Genomic DNA, 24105 nt, shown 5'->3' with positions numbered 1-24105 from the left:
CAAGAGTTGTTAAGTGTGGATAATAAATAATCGATCAATGCAATAGCAAATTGTGTCTTTTTCTCAGATGAACAGAAAGTGGAGAGTGATGAGATATGAAAATGGAGGAAAGACAAACTCCACGTCTCTCTGGACATCCTCCGTAATTATATCAAAAGTATCAAAAGTCTGTTAAAGCTGCCAAATCTGCCTTTTTGTCCAGCATTATCATGACTAATAGCCACAACCCCCGAGCCCTTTTCAATACTTTTAACTCTGTGGTAAACCCTTGCACTATCACTTATAGGGATGCCTCCCCTGCTCTTTGTGATAAATACTTAAAGTATTTCTCTGATAAAATCTCAGCTCTAAGGGCTTCTCATCCATCTCATTCATCATCAGTTTTAGACCCAGTTCCAGCCTCTGAATGCTTGACTGTCTTCCAACAGTTTGAGCCAGTGTCTTATTCTGCTTTAAAAGACATAATTGATCATCTCAAAATCTCTGGTTCCCCGCATAATATTCTTCCTTCTCGTTTCTTTAAGGAAGCTTTACATGTTATTGGTCCTTGTATCTTATCTCTGCTGAATGCATCATTGTCATCAGGTTGTGTACCGTCTGTCTTTAAGCATGCTGTTGTGCAACCTATTATGAAAAAGAAAAATCTTGACCCTAATGCTCTCACTAACTACAGGCCGATCTCCAAACTCCCTTTTATTTCCAAAATATTGGAAACGGTAGTTCTAAAACAACTTCAGGCCTTTTTAGATGCAAATGGTATTAATGACAAGTTTCAGTCTGGTTTGAAACCTCGCCCCAGCACAGAGACAGCCTTACTTAGAGTTTTTAATGATCTTCTTTTAACTGTTGACTCTGGATACTCCGTGGTTTTAGTTTTACTTGACTTGACTGCTGCTTTGGTTAACCACAACATTCTTCTGTCAAGACAGGAACATGTTGTTGGTCTCAAAGGTACGGTTTAACTTGGTTTAAATCCTACCTCTCAGAGAGGTCGTTCTCTGTTGCTATGGGGCAACACTCCTCAGCTTCTGCCCCTATTTACTGTGGTGTGCCTCAAGGGTCCGTGCTCGGCCCTGCTCTCTTCTCTTTGTACATGTTGACGTTGGGATTAATTTTTAGTAAATACAACATCTCCTTTCACTGTTATGCTGATGATATCCAGATTTATTCACCTTTGAAATCCAATGTGTCTGCTTCTTTGCAACCTCTGTTCAACTGTTTGCATGAAGTTAAATTTTGGTTATCACATAATTTTCTTACACTGAACGAGAATAAGACCAAAATCATAGTCTTTGGTAGTCACACTCTGCTAGACCAGTTAGCTGATGCCCTTGGCCCTCTCGCTAGCCATCTCTCGCTCACTGTAAGGAACCTGTGAGTGTTCCTGTCATGGTCCCTGTGCCTCCCCGGCCAGCCCAGTGTGGCCACAAGTGTTTGTTGTTTTTCTCTCACTCTGTCTCTCCTACCTGTCTGCCTGGGCGGAGCTCTGATTGGGCTCCTGCCCTTGGCCCACGCACCTGCAGCTGATCTCGAGCGGATTGCAGTTCTCTGGCTCTTAAGGCTGGGGCTCTGAGCTGTTCGTCGCTGGAATATTGAGTAACTCTCGTTAGTATTGCCTGGCTTCCTTGCGATTCTACTGTTCCCGTGTTTGCCTTCGACTTACCCTCGTCTGTGTAAACAGGTTTACCTGGATCAGCCCTTTTGTGACCCCTGGACCCCGTGAGTAGGAGAGTGAGCTGAGCTGCTTGTGTGGAGACTGTTTGGACGAGGAGCAGAGCGAGTGCGAAGAAGTGTGTCTCCCCAGCCAAGTGATCCCCGGGACCCTGGTGTTTCCCCCCCCCTTCACGTGTATATAGTGCACCAGTGTGATTAATAAAGTGTCGTTGAACTGTGCTACCTCAGTCTGCGCCTGAGTCCGTTCCACTCCCGTGACAGTTCCTGGATGGCTCTTTAAAACTTGAGAAACAGGTCTCCACTGTGGTAAAAAAACAGCTTTTGCCAGTTGCGTCAGATTTCCAAAGCAAAGCCGTTCCCTCCTTTAAAGGACCTTGAAAAGCTTATCCACGCATTTATCACATCCAGATTGGATGACTGTAACTGCCTCTACTCCGGCCTCCAACACTCTTCTCTTTACCGGCTTCAGTTAATTCAAAATGCAGCTGCGCGTCTTTTAACAGGTACGAGAATCTATGAACGCATCACTCCAATTTTAGCCAAACTACATTGGCTCCCTGTTAAATATCGCATAGATTTTAAAATTCTTTTGTTCACTTTTAAAATTCTAAATAATTTAGCGCCCAGCTATCTCTCTGAACTCCTCCACTTATATAATCCCAACAGAGCACTTAGATCAGGGGTCTCGAACTCCAGGCCTCGAGAATTTGCATAATTAAGATTAAGGAACTGACCTCCCAGCCCATTGTCCCTTCACTGGGCTGGTTTCAGTCATTATGCAAATGTACTGTTTATAAGATTGAAAGCTGCAGTCCGCTGAGACTGAAGACGTCACCTGGATGATGACGAAACGTTTCTGGAGCTTCACAATCACCGTGGAACGCCCCTCCCAGAGTTTATGTGAACGTTAATGGAGCAGCTCTGGATGCCACACTAGATACAGGTTAGTCTCTTCCAGCAGTAAATGCAGACCTGTTGCCTGAAAAAAAAAAGTCATTAAAGAATCTGTGGGATTCTCCACCCATAAGACTGGCCAATGGCACTAACTGCAATCCATTAGGAATAACCTGGTTAATCATTGGATTTATGGGCAAGCAAGTCTATCAACGGTTTGTGATAGTGCAGGACCTGACATCCCCCTTGGTTCTTGGGATGGACTTTATGACTCACACTTCACTAACAATACGTGTCCCAATGAGAACTGTAATTATGGATGATCTGTGAAAATGGGCTGCTCCCATGGTCACTGTGAACAAACCCCCCCGCGAACCACGGTTCTGTGTTGACTTCCATGGTCTAAATTAGCTGACCGCGAAAGATTTTTACCCACTCCCGCAAGTGAATGAAACACTGGACTTTTTGTCAAGAGGGAAGTTTCTCACAACACTAGACCTCGCTCAAGGTTTTGAGCAGGTCCCCATTGCTGAAGAAGCTAAACCAAAGACTACTTTTATCATGCACTGTGGCCTGTTTCGTTTCAGAGTCCTTCCTTTTGGCCTGTGTAACACCCCTGTGACTTTTCAGCAGCTTATAAACAATGTTCTAGCTGGCCTGGTTTATAAGTCCTGCGCGGTGTATCTGGATGACATTGTTGTCACACCACGACTTTTGAGCAACACCTGCTTGACCTAAAAGAGGTCCTTGGTAGGCTTTAGTCCGCTGGCCTCTCTTTATAACCAAGCAAATGCCAATTCTGCCTTACAGAACTCACCTTCCTTGGTTATTGGGTTATGCCAGAGGGGATCCATTCTGACCCTGACAAGGTGAGAGCTGTGAGTTCAAAGTGCCACAACAAAGCAGGTGCGACAGTTCCTTGCCCTAACTGGCTACTGTCGCCGCTTTGTACATGGCTATGCCCGTCATGTCCTCACTAAAAAGGACGAAGAGTGTCATTCCAGAGTGCCGAGCAGCTGTAGACTTTCTGAAACATTCTATAGCCTCAGCACCAGTCCTCAGGTTCCCGTCCATTCTTCATTCACACTGATGCATGTGATGCTGGTCTTGGAGCAGCATTAATGCAGAAGTATTAGGATGGCAAAGATGTTGCTGTGGCTAGCCATGCCTTGCACAAATCAGTAAAACCCTACTCGACTCCAGAGAAGGAGTGTCTGGCTGTCATCTGGGCCTTGGACCCTATGTCGAAGGCTTGCACGTAACTATTTACACTGACCACAGCAACTGAAAGTGGTTGATGTCTCAACCAAACCCCTGTGGCAGGCTTGCTTGGTGGTGTCTTCTCCTTCAAAACCTTGAGTTCAGCATTATCCACAAACCTTGAGAACGTAATAAGGTGCCTGATGCCCTTTCATGTAATCCCCTCCCAGGTGTGGAAGTCCCTACCGATCTTCTCCCTCCCTATGCCGTGATTGGGAGCATGGACCTTCGTGCTCTACCTTCTGCAATTGTTTCTGACCGCCCGCATGTTCGTCAGTTGCAGCTTGAGGACCCAGTCACGGGCTCATTGCTCAATCAGCTCAAAAGTCAAAAACAAACTGTGGAGGATAGTCGGGATCTGGAGAAGTACGTTGTACAAGATGATCTCTATTTCCTCAACCAAAAACAAAATGTGGTCTCCATCCACTCAGCCCTCCTGTTAAAGACTGAATGTCCACGAAACGTCTTACTCAGATAACCTGAGAGCTTCACTTCAGGATGCTCATGAACATGCTCGCTTGGTGCTCGCAGAGAGTCATAAACGGCGAAAGCACTACTATGATCTGAGACGTCGCGCGGTCTCTTACGATGTTGGAGACCTAGTCAGAGTAAAGTCACACCCAAAATCTGATTCATCGTCCTACTTTTCTGCAAAGTTGGCCCCTTTTTACACTGGTCCCTACCTTATCCCCAAGAGGAGGTCTGAGGTGAATTACTGTCTCACCACAATGGACACTGGAGAGAAAGTTTTTCATGTTGCAAACCTGCAACCATTCTACAGATTTAAAGATCTCCAGACACCCTAATCTTAGGGAGGTGACGGGCAGTCACAACTTTTCTGGGAGAGGGGCAAAGATGAGCTGGACTGAAGGTGTAGAGATATATGATATGCTGTGGATGTTCTTTCTTTGAGACTTTTGGGAAGGTATAAAATAGTTCAGGGCGGTGTCCTTCCTCAGAAAACTGTTTGGTGCTTAATTTAAACTTTTTCTCCACTGCAGTGTTTTTCTTTTTCCTTTTTCTTTCATAAACCTCACTTCAAAGACACTCAGCTGGTGGTTGCAGTTTTATTTAAAGTTTCCGTAACAAAAGCTGAAGGCTGCAGCAGCTTTGGATCTCAGTCTCCTGGACAGCAGCTTGCCTCCTGCTCTTCCAGACCCAGACTGTAGTGACTTGATAATGTTGATACGAACACTATTGTCTCTAGCCACACCCCTGCCGAGATTGACTTTGACCGTACTGACACTGTCCCGCTTTTCGTGGACCAGAACTCTTTCCAAGAGACTACTGACATTGCTCTGGAGACAGAGGCGTCTACTTTAAACAGACCTGGAGTGTCAACAACATCATATTTTTGACAGTCAATGATCTTTCCTTCCTTATGGCACTTCTTTAAGTCCTTATCAGAAGTGAATATTTCTCTGCTGCCCATGTTGATGCCTCCTAAAGTACTTTTACCCTGTCCACTCTGTCCATACGGGACGATTCTCAGCTCACTCGCAGAAAAAATATTTGCATGTCAGAATTTTCCCAGTCATAATGGCTTCAAACTCATCAATCTCTCGCTCTCAAACCTGATTCAAACTGTGGAACATATTTCATCATTTACAGTAATGTATCCAAAAATGTATTCATCAAGTCATTAAACAGACTTTAAAAGTACAAATGCTGCAGTCAAAGGAGCTTGCAAAGAAAAGCGTCTGGACTTCTTTAAGTTGCTTGAAGACGTTTCACCTCTCATCCGAGAAGCTTCTTCAGTTCTAAGGTCAAATGGTGGAGAGTCCCAGATATAAACCTAGTGGGAGTTTCCCCCCACAGAGCGACAAAGGACCCCTGATGATCCTCTAATCACATGAGCCAAGGTGTGAAACTGGGTGTGGGTCACAATCAGCCAGAGTTTCGGGTGTGTTCATTGTGAAACCTGGCCCCACCTTATCATGCGAATTCCTGAGGTCAGATGGCCCAGGATGTGAGTGGGCGTTAAGGCGTCTGGGGAGGGATCTCAAAACTGCTGCACCAGCTCACATACACATATTTTTATAAATTAAATAATTTGATTTTATGTATTTTTTTCTGAAACCTAAATCAGTTAAAATGAAAAATAGGAATATTCTGAATATCGATTTTCTATATCTATCTGGGTTTGCGTCACAGCTGCAGCGGTCAGAGCAGAGACGCCCAGACTTCCCTCAGCCCAGCCACCTCTTCCAGTTCATTCATAGTCCAAGAGCTCTCCTAATCAACCATCCCAACAGGAGCAGCAGCTCCACTACAAGTGCCTCTCAGATGGCTGACCTCCTCAGCCTGCCTCTAAGGAAGAACTCCTCATTCCTTTGGTCACAAAACCACATCAGAGTTGGAGGCCACCACCTGATAAAGCATAAACAGATAAACAGAACCACACCATGGTAAATGGTAGCTGCAATGGTTCTTATGCAGCGCTTACTCTGCCTGTGCTATAAAGTGCTCCTGAGCTACAGCCACTGCTCATCTGCAAAAAGTAAAGATGAAATCCTGAGGCCACCAAAGTGCAGTCCTTCCACCACCTATGCTATTCTGTCTATAAAGGTTATAAAAGCTCAACACTCAGTGTCATATTTTTCCACTCTGGGTCTACTTCTGCTGGATTGATGGATGTGCACCGCTCTGCCTCTCCTCTGTAAGCCGACAACACTGGTGAGACTGTGCTGAGTAGACCTCATACTGGACTGTGTTAATGGTGAAAACATTTTAATAATTTAACCATCATAGAAAGGAAGAGCTTTCTTTTACCAGATCTTTGTGTGTTATTAATCTGCTGATGTTCAGTGAGCAGTTTCCTGCTACTGACTGACTTGGTGATGGTTGAATTTCACTTGTGTTAGCTAATATCGTCTAAAAAAACCCAAAAAACAATACAGGGTCAGATCTGCCAAAAGATTCGTCCAGGAATCGAAGTTTAGATGAAACTGTCTTTCTTCTGTCTAATGCTGACAGGAGGATCTTCTAATGCTGTATAGTTGTTACTGTACTGCTGCTGTATAAATATGTTTAAATGTGAGTGAAACACCAAAGAGTAAAATGATATCTGATCTGTTGTTGCCTGTTTCTAAACTCCGTGAATCATTGCTTACTTGTGTGCTAGAGAACATTAGTGCCTGTACTACGCCGACAGTGTTGGAGACGAACACGCGTGTTACTGAGACGAACACGCGTGTTACTGAGACGAACACGCCTGTTACTGAGACGAACACGCGTGTTACTGAGACGAACACACGTGTTACTGAGACGAGTGTCGTCCTGTTGTGTGGGCGTGCCGTCACTGAAAGAAGGAAATCTGCTGGAAACAGAGCAGTCTGGAGCTTTTGCCTCACATGGATTATTCTGTATACCTCTAAACTATTAGTCACTTTTAGTCTAATTTGACCTCTGACCTTTCTGATAGCAGGTGTGGTTCCTACATCACCGTTAAACCTGAACTATTCCTGCAGGGAGATTAGTCTGCATGACTCAACACGACGATAATTATTAGTTGGATTTATTTTCCCACAAAGACTCTGAATAAGCTGAAATACTTTGATGTGTTAGCTTTTTGTCTCACCGTGTTCACTGTGACATGAACAGTGGTTTTCCACGCTGCGTATTAAAGTGTCATGTACACAAACACACCGTCGGGTGAGCTGACGTGATGTTTTTTAGACAAAAGTATGAAATAGTAAGTTTAACACAATCCAGCTTGGTCAGCAAGCTGCATCTAATCAGATGATCAGATGACAACACAGTTCATCACTGACCTTCACCCTCCAGCAGTGGATAAATAAACGTTTACTGCTTTCTGCAGATACTTTTAACCAGGCAACGGGACTTGACACATCACACCTTAACAAATGTAACCAGGTCATAAATTACATATTGTTATATTTACACAAAATATGTTTTAAACCCCAAACTGTCCCTGGTAAACCTTACCGTTAGGACCTCCAAGTCTGTAGCTATCTTCATCATCAGTTAGAGCCCCTCCTCATCCTTTTCTTCTTCTTTGGTGCAACCCTGTAAATTTGGGGTACCCCTTTGGCCTCTCCCCTTTCCTACAATTCCCCTGTGGGAGAGGTCGGTGTCATTTCTTGTCCTAATGATATCTTTATCCACCCTGATGTTTCTGATCATGTGTTTTAGTTCACTATTGTCATCATTGCGCCTCTCTTTGCTAAATGCTGAGTATGTGGTACGTGTGTGCTGTGTATGTGTATAGGCGCTGATCATGCTAGCATGAACAGTCTTGCTAGCTTGGAGGTTGTAGTGTGTTGAGCAAACTCTCGTCCTAACCGTTCATATTTGGTCATAGCAGGTCTTTCTGTTTACCTTTCACTGTCAGAGACAACACAGGAACACATCGGTTACATGTACAGTGGATCACCGACACCAACTCAAAGACTAAAATTAAGAGCGGATCCATACAAAGAAGATCCACACACTGCTGTGCAGGTACGCCCACACTGTGCGTGCAGACCTGACTTTGTTGATTCAAAAAAATCTTCCTTCCTGTTAGATCAGTCTAAAAGAATCCACTGCCACAAACCTGAGATCTATCCCAGTGTCTGGTCTTTCGCTTTGTTATTCACACGATCCTGTACTCATCCACACGCTTAGCATGCACAGGCAAACTCGCCACACACCACAAACATGTGGCTGCTTGATGCTATAATACTGCTTAAAGAAGATAATGATTGTCACCGCACCCTGTGGTTAAAAACAGCACAGGAAACAAAGGCTGCATGGAGAAAACTGCTCTCCGAAGAACAAATGTTCACAATCTGTTAGAGAGAGGACACACGTGAGCCCGACTGGAGTAACTGACAAAGCTTTAAGACACCAACAAAACGCTCCGTCTTTCTTCTCTCTCACGTACACAAATACACTCTGTTGGGTTTTATATCTTGTGGGGACATCTAACGCTTTCCCCAGCCCCTCTCCTTAACCATAACCACCAACAATGAATGCCTAACCCTGAACCTAAACCTAGCCATAACCCATCTGTAACCCTGACACTAAAACTACACACACACACACACACACACACACACACACACACACACACACACACACCTCTGTTGCAGTTTGTTACAGTATCTATTTGCCAACTAAATGTGTTACAATTAAAACAGCAGAAAATGCTAGAGGAGAAATTATTTGAGGCAGTTTCTCTGAAAGTGACGCCCAGCTCTTTCAGTGTGAAAGACGGATCCTAAATGGTTCAGTAGCATCCGTCCTTTCAGCCCCCTGTACTTTCACTTTCAGGGTATAAAAAGAGGACTGTTTAGTAACACAGCTACACCGGGAGGACGACCCATGTGGACACTGCTTATTGCTTTTATCTGAACTCATCACGTTATTGTAAGTCAATTTTTCATTGTTTGATATTTAAAAAACTAGTCTTAATTTAGTCTTGTACGTACAGCTTCCTCTGATTCACTGCATTTTCTAACGTAGGGTTTCAGACTGTGTGAGCCTCACTGTGATTGGACTGTTGAAACAGAATGCGAGACAGAATCTGAACTTTGTAATCATGACTTTCAAAGGGTGGAAATCATAAAAACACGGAGAAACATTCAGTAAAAAGCAGCAGAGGCGGAAACTGTGACCACAACCTGATCGAAGTTTCATCAGTGGTGAAGCCGGAAAGTTTTCAGTGGGGTGTCCAGGATGGATCTGTGATCATTATGGGATGCCACACATGTCTCACAAAAACACAGGGCTGTTTAATCTAGACTATGTTTGGAATGCAGATCAAATAAGATTCAGTGTTTCCAACTTTTTCCTTATTCTGAGATCAAGAGACAAAGAAGCACAAGCTGCACACAGTACTGTAATACTGTAATACTGTACAAAGTACTGTAGTACTGCACACAGTACTGTAATACTGTAATACTGTACAAAGTACTGTAGTACTGCACACAGTACTGTAATACTGTAATACTGTACAAAGTACTGTAGTACTGCACACAGTACTGTAATACTGTACAAAGTACTGTGTGCAGTATTACAGTATTACAGTACTGTACAAAGTACTCTGTGCAGTATTACAGTATTACAGTACTGTGTGCAGTACTACAGTACTTTGTACAGTATTACAGTATTACAGTACTGTGTGCAGTACTACAGTACTTTGTACAGTATTACAGTATGTTGGATTACTGCTGTAGATGTTTACATGCTTGTACATTTATATATATGCTTTATTCTTTTGAAGGTAAGTTGATCTACAGCATTAGATCGTATTTCATAAAGATGTTTAAAGTTCTGTGAGATGCATTTAACAAAGATCAGCCTGTTTAAGGCTCTGACGTCTTTTATATATGACTTCAAACAGTTATGATAACACGTGTTTTTCTCACCCAGCAAAGGAATATTTGCTATACAATTAATCACGGCTTGTGATCAGCATTTTAAGCTTTCAGGTTGAGGCATCAACACAGTAAAGGAACAACATTTGTCTCTTTCATAGACAATTCATCCGTATATAAGCTGTAAGAGATATTTGCCTTTGAGATAAAGAAGATATCAAATGATATGAAATGTAAATACTGAAGCTCAGTGTTTGAAATTTAAGTTTCACTGCTGTCATTTTTTAAAATAAGTACATTTCATTTACTAATACAATGAATGTAACGTTGACCTGTGTCGGCAACCTGAGCAGTGCTTCGTGTTGTAGACCAGAGCTCTAGGCTACATTAAACAGCCGCTCACTCCGGCCTTCACAGCCGGGTCCTTCAAACAGTGCAGCTCCTGAACTGAGACACAGCTACAGCTACTGCACCAATTATCTGAAGGCAGGATGTGTCCACAGTGCACAATTGTTGATGTGAAAGAAAAACCTCCTCACATCTGTCACCATCCAGCTGAGTCCCTGAAGGCTCAGTCGTTTTGTTCTTCTGCTTGCAGACGTCATGGGTGCTTCTGACTCTCGACAGTGTGAAGTTGTCTTTAGCAATTACAGCAAGAACTACTCGCTGCGCAACCCCAGGTGACTCCTTACTCAAACACAATCACTCACATTTCATTTTTTCTGCTGGTTAGTTCAAAGTGCTTCACAGATCATTGACATGCTGTTAATAACAGAACTATTAAGCAGATTAAAAATAGAGACATGAACGACATGAAATTAATTAAAAGGTAAAAACATCATAAAAAATGTAGAACAGAGTGTGAATGACTAACAAAGACCAATATAAAGCATGTTAGGGGTGTTCATCGTTCGCCTTGGAGCAGCTTTCACAGCAGAAACGTCTTCATGCAGCTCTCAGTTTCTCATTACACACACTCACCTGTGCAAAACACACTCCAGCAATCAAATCTTTTGTCCTATTTGTCATGAAAACTCAGTCAATCACTTCATCTCTGATCACTGAATTCAGATCCTTTCATTACATTTTTGAGGCTTTTATCAAAACTTTTCTGACTTTGGAAAAATATTGGCCTCGTGTAGAAAAGTGTGACACAAAAATAAAAATCTAATTACTGCTTGTTTTACCTAAAACTCTTCTTAGAACGTGTTTATTTTAAAGGCAAATTCACTGCTGTTCATGTGTTGCTATGTTTGCTCTTTCATACACGTCTGAATAACGTTTGAAGTGATTTGATTGAAATGCAAACAGTGCTGAGGAAAGTGAGAGAGCTGTGCTGTTCAGATGAGAAGCATACTGAGAAATATGTTGATGCACATATTTCACACAATGAATTATGACTGATGTGAGAACTGCATTAAGAGCAGTGAGAATGACAAACTGTGAGTGGTGTTTAGGGCGGGGCTCGGGACTAACTGTTTGCCACTGTTTCACTGGTGCACCTACATTTTTTTTCTTCGGCGCACCGGCACAAAAGTTTGGAGCACTCAGATTTTTCAACTGCACCGCTTCACACCGCAGTTTCACATGTGCACTTTTGGGGGGGAATTGCTGACCATACAGACAATATTCATTTGTAAATGATTAACTAACGATCGTGTGCTTGTGCTTAAAGTGCGTTGGCATTCTGGTAATATTGTAGACAATGTTAAACTTAATCATCACATCGGCCTCTGACGACCTGTTTGCTGCTGCACAGCTGCTGAAAGGCAGTGAGGAGAGGGGACACCTGGGCATTTACTCTTATTATCATGATTCTGATGCGTCGGGTCTGCGCTCTGTGTTTACATCTTTGTGTGGAATCTGCTCTCATTTGTGTCTGTTGTTGACCACACGGAGACTTTTTGTTTTTTTGTTACTCGAACAGTTGGTCGCACCGGTGCGACCTAAGATTTTTTTTAGTCGCACCATTGAAAATGCGATCAAATTGGCCGCGCTCTAGTGCGCTGGTGTAGGGATCTGCATTTTTAAATGTTGCCTGAAACTGGAATTTTATGCAAATTGGGAATGGTTGAGGAAAAATGTTATTTTCTAGGAATTTGCTGATTGGATGGAATCACTTAGCACTTGTTTAGTGAGCAGAACTGAGCTTCCAGAGCAAATTTACCCACGAGAGTGAGAATCTGCTGGAAGCTCACAAAGCCTGCCCTGCTGCATGTGCAACAGTTTCTCTGTGCTTGGATTCAAAACTCTGTGCCAACATACACACCACTAAATGGACAAGCTACACAAAGACACGTACATAATGTACTGCTGCTAACATGGGACCGGGTGTGTGCTGAACAGGGCGTGGACACAGATGTAGGACTCAACAGACGGATTAAATTCTAAATCCAAGCGTTTAATTTCTCTGCATCTGAGACCACAGTTATAACAACTTCTACTGTTATAACTGCACATTACTTCTCTCAGCTTATATATACACTAACTTATTGGAAGTTACATGTCTACTTTTTAATGCACAGATACAACACACAATCTGCACTTTTCCAGTTATTCTAAATATTCTTAACTATTTAAACATCTTTCAGTATCCTGCTCTGATTGCACACTACAACCTGGGTTTGCCACTTATCTGTACTCTAATTTTAATAACTGTACAGTACTCTGATTTGGTAACTACTGTCCATGATGTAAATATGTAAAAATTTTGTTTCTGTGTGTATTTGTGGGGGTTTTGCTGCTGTTATGACCAAATTTCCCCTTGTGGGACAATTAAAGGATTTTTCTGTTCTAAATGTAAATCATAAGTCCAAAGGCAAAACTCATGACTCAGAATACTGGGTCAAAGTCCCAGGACCATGACAGCTCCAGGCTCAGAAGTTGTTAGTTGTTCCTTGTTTGAGCTCAAAGACCTTTCAGTCTGGAGCAGTTGGTGGATCAGCTCCCAGGTTCTACAGTCCTTGTGTCAAATTCAATTCAGTTCAATTTCATTTATATAGGACCAAATCACAACAACAGTTACCTCAAGGCACTTTATTTTGTACAGTATATCCTATAATAATAGATACAGAGAAAAACCCAACAATCAACAAACTCCCTAAAAGTAAGCACTTTGGCGAACCAGGCTCAGGGAGGGGCGGGGCCATCTGCTGCGACCGGTTGGGGTGAGAGAAGGGAGACAGGATAAAGACATGCTGTGGAAGAGAGACAGAGATTAATAACAAGGATGATTCAGTGCAGAGAGGTCTGTTAACACATAGGGATGATCTGATATCGTCGTGTTGGTGTTGTTCCCACATCATCATGAAAATGTTGTTCCAGGTTCAACATTGCAAGTGACCAATCACATTCTTGTGGCGTTATTCTTTTGCGCGCCAAGCCATTCGTGCATTTATGAAATTCCAATGTTGCAAGGACAATATCAATTCTGCTTACCATTTATTAAAGGGTTAGGGTCCATTGATTGGCGGACAGAGGCGGTTTCTCGCAGCTTAAGTACAGTTTTTTGTTTTACGGCGTTTTTTCCCGAAGTCGCAAAAGTATGACGTCACAACATTCTGATTGGCCACTTGCAATGTTGATCCTGCAACAGAAGAAACACCCAGTGCATCATGGGAATCCCTGGCAGCCTACGTCTATTGCAGCATAACTAAGGGAGGATTCAGGGTCACCTGGTCCAGCCCTAACTATATGCTTTAGCAAAAAGGAAAGTTTTAAGCCTAATCTTGAAAGTAGAGATAGTGTCTGTCTCCTGAATCCAAACTGGAAGCTGGTTCCACAGAAGAGGGGCCTGAAAACTGAAGGCTCTGCCTCCCATTCTACTTTTAAATACTCTAGGAACAACAAGTAGGCCTGCAGAGCGAGAGCGAAGTGCTCTAATAGGGTGATATGGTACTACAAGGTCATTAAGATAAGATGGGGCCTGATTATTTAAGACCTTGTATGTGAGCAGCAGGATTTTGAATTCTGGATTTAACAGGAAGCCAAAACAGGAGAAATCTGCTCTCTCTTTCTAGTCCCTGTCAGGACTCTTGCTGCAGCATTTTGGATCAGCTGAAGGCTTTTCAGGGAGTTTTTAGGACATCCTGATAATAATGAATTACAGTCGTCCAGCCTGGAAGTAATAAATGCATGAACTAGTTTTTCAGCGTCACTCTGAGACAGGATATTTCTAATTTTAGAGATGTTGCACAAATGGAAGAACGCAGTCTTACATATTTGTTTAATATGTGCGTTGAAGGACATGTCCTGGTCAAAAATGACTCCAAGGTTCCTCACAGTGTTACTGGAGGCCAAGGTAATGCCATCCAGAGTAAGAATCTGCTTAGATACCATATTTCTAAGCTTTTCAGGGCCGAGTACAATAACCTCAGTTTGATCTGAATTAAGAAGCAGAAAGTTAGCGGCCATCCAGGTCTTTATGTCTTTAAGACATTCCTGCAGTTTAACTAATTGGTGTGTGTTATCTGGCTTCATGGACAGATAGAGCTGGGTGTCATCTGCATAGCAGTGTAAATGTATGCTATGTCTTCTAATGATGCTGCCTAAGGGAAGCATGTATAATGTAAACAGAATTGGTCCTAGCACTGAACCCTGTGGAACTCCATAATTAACCTCAGTGTGTGAAGAGGACTCTCCATTTACATGCACAAACTGGAGTCTATTAGATAGATATGATACAAACCACTGCAGTGCAGTACCTGTAATACCTACAGCATGTTCTAATCGCTCTAATAGGATATTATGGTCGACAGTATCGAACGCTGCACTGAGGTCTAGCAGGACAAGCACAGAGATGAGTCCACTGTCAGAGGCCATAAGAAGATCATTTGTAACCTTCACTAAAGCTGTTTCTGTGCTGTGATGAGCTCTGAAACCTGACTGAAACTCTTCAAATAAACCTCTGCAGATGATCTGTTAGCTGTTTGACAACTACTCTTTCAAGGATGTTTGATATAGGTGACAGTGACAGTGGCAGAGAAAAGGACATTAAAGAAACTGATGGACATTATGGACAATGCCAGACATCCTCTGCACACGGCCATTAACAACCAGAAGAGTCTGTTCAGTGACAGGTTGCTTATCCCAAAGACAAGAACTAACAGACTTAAAAACTCCTTTGTCCCACACGCCATCAGACTGTTTAACTCCTCCCTGGAGGGGAGAGGGAGGGGAAACAGGAGGACAAAGGAGGGGGGAACAACTAAGCTGTAGTGCCTCTGCACCTCACTGTGCAATACTTTTGTAAATAGTCAACGGTGCAATAGACTCAATACTTGAAATGTGCAATTCACTTGTATTTTATTTTTTATTCCTATTTATTCTACTTATCCCCTTCATATATTTTATTTATATTGTCTCTGTATTTATATATGTGTGTGTGTGTGTGTGTGTGTGTGTGTGTGTGTGTGTGTGTGTGTATTCCAAAAAAGCACAGCACCGACAGAAGTTACAGAGTTACAGAATATATATATACAGATATATATATATATGTATATATATATATATATATATATATATATATATAGAATATATATATATACAGATATATATATATATGTATATATATATATATATATATATATATATATATATATATATATATATATATATATATATATATATATATATATATATATATATATATTCTGTAACTCTGTAACTTCTGTCGGTGCTGTGCTTTTTTGGAAATCGAATTTCCCAGAGGAACCCACCCGAGGGATTAATAAAGTTCTATCTAATAAAGGAAGGTTGGAGATTGGCCTATAATTAGCTAAGACTGCTGGGTCTAGAGATGCTTTTTGAGTAAAGGTTTAACTACAGCCAGCTTGAAGGCCTGTACCACAGGCTGAAGGCCTCTCATCCAAGACGCTTCATAAGTTCTAAAACCAAATGGTGGAGGATCAAATGTTTATTTATCCAAATATATCAAAAAGCCAAACACTACTATTTTTTTATAAACATTGTGGGAAATTTGTTAAATCTTTTTGTATATCAGGATGTGATATGGAAAGTGTCGTGTTGGAAGTATTTATACTGCGTGACTGTTAAATGTTTGCTCTGTGCAGTCTTTGTGGCAACCGTAGCCAAACATTTTCTGTTAATCCAAAGTAACCCTGGTACACGCCTGTCTCATGACCGCTGCCCTTCATTTCAAAATTGACATATTCATTGAGATGTCTTTTGTTTCTCTGTCCAGAGTGCATTTGGAGAGTGGACAATATGACACTGCCATGCCTTCAACACTGCGCACTTCTGAATATGGCAGCGCTGTGTTTTCTAAGACTGCTGGCGCAGCGCGCGGATGTGTTGGAGTCGTCACCTACGATCTTTACAATGAATCTACAAAGCGAGCTGATAAGAAAATTGCTGGCATGTTCTCTGTTCCTTTCGATTATAACCTGTACTACATCTGGCATGGAATCGGAGTCTTTCCCATCAACACACAATGTAATTCTTGTCTGTTTGACATTATGAAAAACAATGAACAGCGAGGGTTTGTCAGAGGAAGAGCTGAGGGTCCCACTCTTACTTACAGAGATAATGATGTTACCCTTACTTCCGCCATCTCAAACTGTAGTCGAGCGACTATGACAGTGGAAGTGCGCAACCGATAGTAGACAGTCTAATAATGGAGAAAACAGAGTGACGGGTTTTTATTTTGTTCTTCAGACGATCTTTTGTTTTTAGTGGTTTATCAAGACAAAGAACATCAAAGTGGAAATTAAAATGCATCGACATTAAAACAAGGAGGTCAGTGATATAGAAGCTCACTCAGCACAATACGTCAGAATTCACAACTTATTGTCCAAAAAGTGACAAATATAACTCTGAGCACAGTTTGAGTGAAGACCTATTAGATGAGCATTGTATGTAAGTTTGATTCTATTCAAACCAATAGTGTGGGAGAAGAAGCAGGTCTGGGGTAATCGTGAAACAGAAAACAATCATCAACAATGAAGGAAATTTGGATCTTCTGTAATGTGGAAGTCTGTTCCACAGTTTGGGCCTGACATTAACTGCTAAACAGTGAAGAGGAGTTCAAACAGGAATTTGGGAAAGAGTATTTTAAATTATTCCTATGATTCAATTGTTTCATGCAGAAATAAACTCAAACTTTTGTTCTATTAGAAAAAATGTCCCCAATACAACAAAAACTATGTGATGGTTTGTCTGCAGATCACTGAATATGAACAATAAAGATATCTGACGTTACTACCCCTCAGCCACTCCTGTGCTTCATTAAGTGATCATGATGGCATTTCATTATTACTGGGTTGAATATTCGACCAAATAATATATTTGTTTAAATGTCTGTAGATAAAAGAAAAAACTGTGTCTTCAGGTAGATACACAAAATGCTCGATGTCTCACAATTCAAAGCAGTGTATGTGTTCAGTGTAGCAGCTTTGTTGAACCACCAGAGGGCATCAGTACTTTTCTGTGACAGCTCCAACTTGTCAGCTAAACACAGCCCCTGAGATTCACTTAAGCATTCATCATCAGCAAGGATAAAGTTACACCTAAAAACCAAAATCTGGACTTTGGTTTCTCAATCAGTAAGACAATAAATAAATCAAACAGGCAACATGTTTCATTTATCTTAAGCAAGAGTTCTGTGAATGCTCAAAAGAGATTTTAGTCCCACAGGATTAACATATTATACTTCTCTTATATTTAACTAGTTGTACAAATTAGAAAGTGAAGATAAGAACTACTCCCCAAAGACTTAATGTCATAATGTAATTCATTTGAAGTGTATACATAATATAATCACCAGATAATTCATTCAACCTCACCTCAATCAATCAATCGATTTCTTAATAAACACACTTAAACAACACTCTGAGGTGGAAAAAGCTGACTTTTACAACAGAATTTATTTGCTTCTCAAATAAAAAAACTGCCTTCAAAGAACACTGGCAGATTATTTGCAACAGGAGTTCTGGACTTTTCCAGAGGGCCAAGGTCATCCTTAAGAGAAGGACGAAGGTCTAAAGGTCCAGATACAGCAAATTCAAAAGTGTTAAATGTTTTGGTGTTAATAGTCTTCTTGCAAAAGTAGAGTTAATTTTACTCTAAGCAGAGTCACATTCTTTTAATGTAACTCTGAGGTGTAAAATGATAGTAGTTAAAATCGAGTGTTAAAAATGAGTGTTTCTCTGTCAAATCTGGAGGTGTTACAATGGAAACATTAACTCTTGACCTCTTAACTCTGAACTCCTACAGGGGCTATGACACCAATAGAGTAAATTCACAGACTCCGCCCCCAGCACCATAGGCTCCAATCGAAGCTGAAGTGAAGCCGTTTCAGAACATTTTACTCTACATATTTGAGTTGTTTGCCATGCTTGGTAAGTCATTTTTTCAAAGATTGTTTCAATTATTATTATTAGCTTTTACTTCTGTGGCTCTTTGGAGTTGAGACAAAGCTGTGTGGAAGGCATTAGCCATGTTGCTCGCTGATAGCATAATATTCTGTTTTAGCTAGCTGAAAGGTATTGTTTGCGGGCAAATACCACAGCCTTGAAAAAAACCTTGCATGTGAATTTTCAGTCAAACTTTTGGTCAAATATACCTAAAACAATGTGTAGAATGTGAAATGTTGGTATAATGGTGCTGCTTGAAGCCTGAAAACGATCGCCCATAAAAAAAAAACAAAAAAACGAGCAAACAGCAGTAGCTGACGTCCTGACTGGATTCTACGTTAGCATAGATCCCTCCAGAGTTTTGTGCACACGGTTTAGGTAAAAATGAAAAAGGTTGAGGTTTTACATTTAGTTCAGTATTACCTGTTGCCTGTGTCCTTGTCTTTTGGGAAAATACTTTACACCAGTAATGGCTCAAAGAGGATTCCTTTTTTTTTTTTTTACTGTGCTGCAATTGTTTACTGGATTATTTGTGCCATTAATTAGTGTCAACTAATTTTTATTCAATCTCCACACAGGATATGCTTGTGAAGATGGAATATGGGGGAGAGCAGAAGTGCGTTGAAGTTCCACAAAGGGATGAATGAAGGACATGCATATTGTATTGAAGAAATAAGTGATGAGAATGCTGTTATTTGCATTTACCATGTCAGACCTTTTGATAAACAAAATTCTAATGAAAGTGAGAACATGTATACTGTTACATCTTTCAGAAAATGTTTTGAAATTGTGGTGCACAGTTCAGAATAATGTGTTTGGAAATGTTTATTTCCAAAAGAAATTTCTAGAAGGTCAGAACAGTAAAATTCCTGCTTTTTAGAATGAATTAGAAGATAACTCTTACGTAGTTAAACTAAAATACTCTTTGAGAGTTAATATATAAACTCTTAACACCAAGTGTTAAATTATCAACTCCAGACAGATTTGGTGTTTAACACTAAATCAGAGTTAACGTACCAACTCTCCAAAAAGAGTTAAATTAACACTCTCTGGTGTGGACCCATATAGACACTTTAATAGTGTTGAAATCAAATCCGACAGTGTTAATTTGGACATGCTGGATTTGCTGTGTACAATCTCTGTTTTGTTTTTATTTTTTTGATCATTTATATTCAAAAATGTAATGCCAACCATGATTTTATATTGTCAAGACAGCAAAGACAAGACCAAAAAAACACAGGCTCCATAAATGCTAAAGAGGTAAGTATTTATCAGTTGCAGTAGATAGAAATAGAAAACAAGCTGTAGGAAACCAAAACAGAAGAAAGAAGAAGAGAAATAACAATTTAAGATAAACCAGTGACACACTCCGGGGCTAGTGTGTCTAGTGATAATGGCCGAAACACCCGATGAATCCAAGGTCCACTACTGATGATGTGTCCCAAATTTAAAATGATAATCTAGATCGAAACCCTTAAACCTAGCCAAGGAAGGAAAATGGCAGATTAGCCTGGGTAAAAGACAGAAAGTTGAGGCACACATAGATGTGTGTTTCTGGGCTGCCTTTCCTCATAACAGCCATCCCTCAAGAGTCTCTCCATTTAAAGCAATGCATTATCAGGGACTGTAACATCTTGTAACTGAATTTTTTAAGTAGATTTGAGAATCATTGGCGTAACAGTGAAATGAGATTCTGATTCTGAAAATAGAACCTATATGGGAGCATGTAAAGGGAAAAAATACTGGACCAAGGATATATCCTTTAGGCACCCTGCATTAAAGGGGGTTGGATGTGGATGAAGAGCCACCAAACCTGACAGAAAAACTGTCAAGATTGGTGCTGGTTAAATAAGATTTAAACCATTCAAGCGCAGTTCCTTTAATACCCACAGGGTTCTCCGGTCTAGACACTAGAATACCATGCTCTGCTGTATCAAATTCAGCATTCAGGTCTAAAAGAACTAAAATAACAGAGTTCCAGAGTCAGCAATTAATACAAGATGATTAAAAACTTTTAAAAGCACAGTTTCAGTGCTATGTAGTGCTTTGAAACCAGACTAAAGTGTTTCAGAGATGGGGGGGAAAAGGCTAAGAAATTCAGTTCAACTGACAAATTGTTACTTGAATTATAAAGACAAACATACATTTAAAAGAAAATGATAAAGACACCCACTTATGTGACTCAGAGGTCACTAAAATCAATATTGAATCGGTGTGCAACTTTGCCAAAACAATGTGGGACTCTGTAGTTTTCTCTGGTCCCCTCCCCAATCAGACCGGGAGTGACATGTTTAGCCGCATGTTCTCCTTAAATTGCTGGCTGTCTGAGTGGTGTCCCAGAAACGATGTGGGCTTCATAGATAATTGGCAAAGCTTCTGGAGGAAATCTGGTCTTGTTAGGAGAGACGGCATCCATCCCACTTTGGATGGAGCAGCTCTCATTTCTAGAAATATGGACAAGTTTATTAAACCCCCCAAAATATGACTATCCAGAGTTGGGACCAGGAAGCAGAGCTGCAGTCTTACACGCCTCTCTGCAGCTTCTCTCCTCCTGCTACCCCCCCAAAAACCCATCTCCATAGAAACTGTGTCAGCTTCCAAACAGACAAAAAACAAACTAAAAACCAGCAACAAACAACTTAAACATAAACAATCACAAAGAAAGAACAATACAGTATCCACATCTGAACCAAAGAGTAAAACAGTGAAATGTGGATTATTAAATATTAGGTCCCTCTCCTCCAAGTCTCTGTTAGTACATGACTTAATAATTGATCAACAAATTGATTTACTCTGCCTTACAGAAACCTGGTTGCAGCAGGATGATTATGTTAGTTTAAATGAATCAACACCCCCGAGTCATTCTAACTACCAGAAACCTCGAAGCACAGGCCGAGGGGGAGGTGTGGCAGCAATTTTTCACACCAGCCTATTAATCAACCAAAGACCCAGACAGACTTTTATTTCATTTGAAAGCCTGATGCTTATCCATATTCACCCTAGCTGGAAAAAACTTTTATTTGTTATCATCTAACATCCACCTGGGCCTTATACAGAGTTTCTACCACTTTATTAACAGTCTAAATATCTTGGTTCTTTTAAATTTTGAGACAAGCCAGTTGAGTCTAATAACCGATTAAATGCAGTGTTGAGGCTGTCATTTTTAGCATCTACATGGATGTTAAACTCACCCACAATAATAGCTTTTTTTTCTTTATCAAACATAAAAGCTTCTTTAAACTAAAATGACGTCATTTTCTCTGATTATTTTGAGGATCTTTTTCTTTTTTTTTTCCCCCCCAAGAAACCTAGGATCACTGGACTAAATGACTACAGACCCGTGGCTCTGACATCTGTAGTCATGAAGTCTTTTGAGCGCCTGGTTCTCTCCTTTTTTTTTTTTTTTTTTTTATTAATATTTTTGGATGGACAGAAACATTAATAAATAAATATACAACTGCAATAATCATACTGTCAGTTCTCTGTCCGTTTCTAAACAAACAAACAAACTAAGACAAGCAAACAAACAACACACTAACAAACAAAAAAAACAAAAAAAAAAAAAAAAAAAAAAAAAAATTACATAAATAAATAAATAAATAAAATAAATAAAACCCAGGAGAAACAAAATAATACACCGCCTCCTGGAAAACATCAGCAAAAACAAAAACGAATAAGGGTAAAACCCCCTGGTGCAAAAAAAAAAAAAAAAAAAAAAAAAAAAAAGACAACAACCAAAATACCAATGACACATGAAATATCCCTCTAAGAGACCATTTATCATAATGTCTAAGAGACATTGTCAATGTACCGCAAAAAGGGACCCCAGACCTGCTCAAAAATATCTTCTCTTCCCTTCATTCTATACATAACCCGTTCATATGATGCCATCCTAGACATTTGTTCGGTCCATTCCTTGAAAGAACAGGGGCTGGATGACTTCCAATGCCTAAGAATTACCCTGCAACCAGTTATAAAAGCCAGACGCATCCACAATCTCTGTTTTTTTGAGAGAATGTTATCGTCAGGTAGTAGGCCCAGGACGCATATAGCTGGAGATTTAGAAAGATTAAGTTTAAAAATATCATTCACCAAGTTGATGATCCCATCCCACAAATAATCATTTTTCCGACATGTATACAACATATGAACTAGAGTCCCGACTTCCTGCTGACATTTCCAACAAATGTCCTTATCTGCGAGCTTCAACCTGACTAATTTACTGGGTGTCCAATAGTTTCTGTGAAGCAACTTGTACTGGATAAGTTGAGACTGTGTTTCAGGTGAGCAAACATACCATGATGAGATCAGCATCTTCCAACTGTCCTCTGAGATCTGGATACCCAGATCTTTCTCCCAACACCGCCTCAGTCCCCCCAAACTGGGAGCGTGTGCCTCTCTGAAGCTCCCATAAAATTTAGATGCCCTGATTCTATTATTGTCAGGGGTTGCAAACATCTTCTGAACACTAGATGGAGGGTCTAGATTATTTTTCAAAATGGCTTTAATACAATGTCTTATTTGAAAAAACCTCCAAATTTCCCTTGGATCCAAATTGAATTCTCGTCTGATTTCTGCAAACGATTTCATGCCAGTCTGCCCAAATAGGTCCCCCATCTGATTAATACCTGTCCTAGCCCAGGCCTCCCACCAGACCGGTTTCTTACCTATTAATACTTTCTTATTATACCAAATAGAGGCTCTAGCGGTGAGATAAGGGCTGCTGTTGGTATATTGGTGAGCTCTAAGCCAGGTCTCTTGCATGAAAGACAGTACTGGATCTTTAAACGGTACTGGCCTTCCCTTCTGAGTAAGGAAGGCCTCTAAAGACGAAGGGGCCACAAGACTTTCCTCAATCCCAACCCATGATGGCTTATCAGTAGAGGAATTATGTATCTTAACTAACTGAGAGAGGGAGAAAGCATAATGATACCAGACCATCTTAGACAATGCCAACCCACCACTCTCTTTAGCAGCATATAATTTAGACCGATTGAACAATGGCTTTTTACCTGCCCACACAAAACCCTCTACACATGTATTATAAAGCTTTAGCAAATTATGTGGGACTGCTATCGGTAACATGTGAAGAAAGTACTGAAGTTTAGGGGCAATAATCATCTTCACCAAATTAATTCTGCCCAAAAGGGACAGATTTATTTTAACCCAATTCTGCAACAGCGAACGGATGTTTTGAATCACTGGGGAAATATTTACTTTCATTATGTTGTCTAAACCAGGGGTCAATTTAATCCCCAAATAAGTCAGACCCTCGGGCATCCACTTGAAATGCCATGAACTCCTCATAACAGGCGGACACAATTTAGAAATAGGCATAGCTTCAGACTTAGACCAATTTATAGTGTATCCAGAGATTACAGAGAAAGAATCAATAATTGAGGAAATTGCAGGAACGGCCTGTTCTGGGTTAGTTGAAATCAGTAAAATATCATCTGCATACAAAAAAGTTTTATGTTCTTCTTGACCCAAATCCACCCCTCTAATTTTCTTACATTCACGTAAAGCTATGGCTAAAGGCTCCAAAAACAGAGCAAAAATGAGAGGTGATAAGGGTGAACCTT

General features: G+C 40.7%; 2 long non-coding RNA genes across 2 annotated transcripts; both read left to right on the top strand.

The window, feature by feature from the left end:
* The first annotated feature begins 495 nt into the window (after positions 1 to 495).
* LOC113019969 (uncharacterized) lies at positions 496 to 1894 on the top strand. Its single transcript, XR_003272126.2, has 2 exons — positions 496 to 1605; positions 1682 to 1894. It is a non-coding gene; the product is annotated as an uncharacterized LOC113019969 (long non-coding RNA).
* Positions 1895 to 9052: 7158 nt separating this feature from the next.
* Positions 9053 to 17372, top strand: LOC113019968 (uncharacterized). Its single transcript, XR_013908433.1, has 3 exons — positions 9053 to 9201; positions 10750 to 10831; positions 16354 to 17372. It is a non-coding gene; the product is annotated as an uncharacterized LOC113019968 (long non-coding RNA).
* Positions 17373 to 24105: the final 6733 nt, after the last annotated feature.

The sequence above is a fragment of the Astatotilapia calliptera genome, chromosome 4, assembly GCF_964374335.1.
Source record: "Astatotilapia calliptera chromosome 4, fAstCal68.1, whole genome shotgun sequence".
NCBI lineage: Eukaryota > Metazoa > Chordata > Actinopteri > Cichliformes > Cichlidae > Astatotilapia > Astatotilapia calliptera.
Note: the sequence above shows the minus strand (reverse complement) of the source record. Positions and strands in the feature narration are given on the sequence as shown.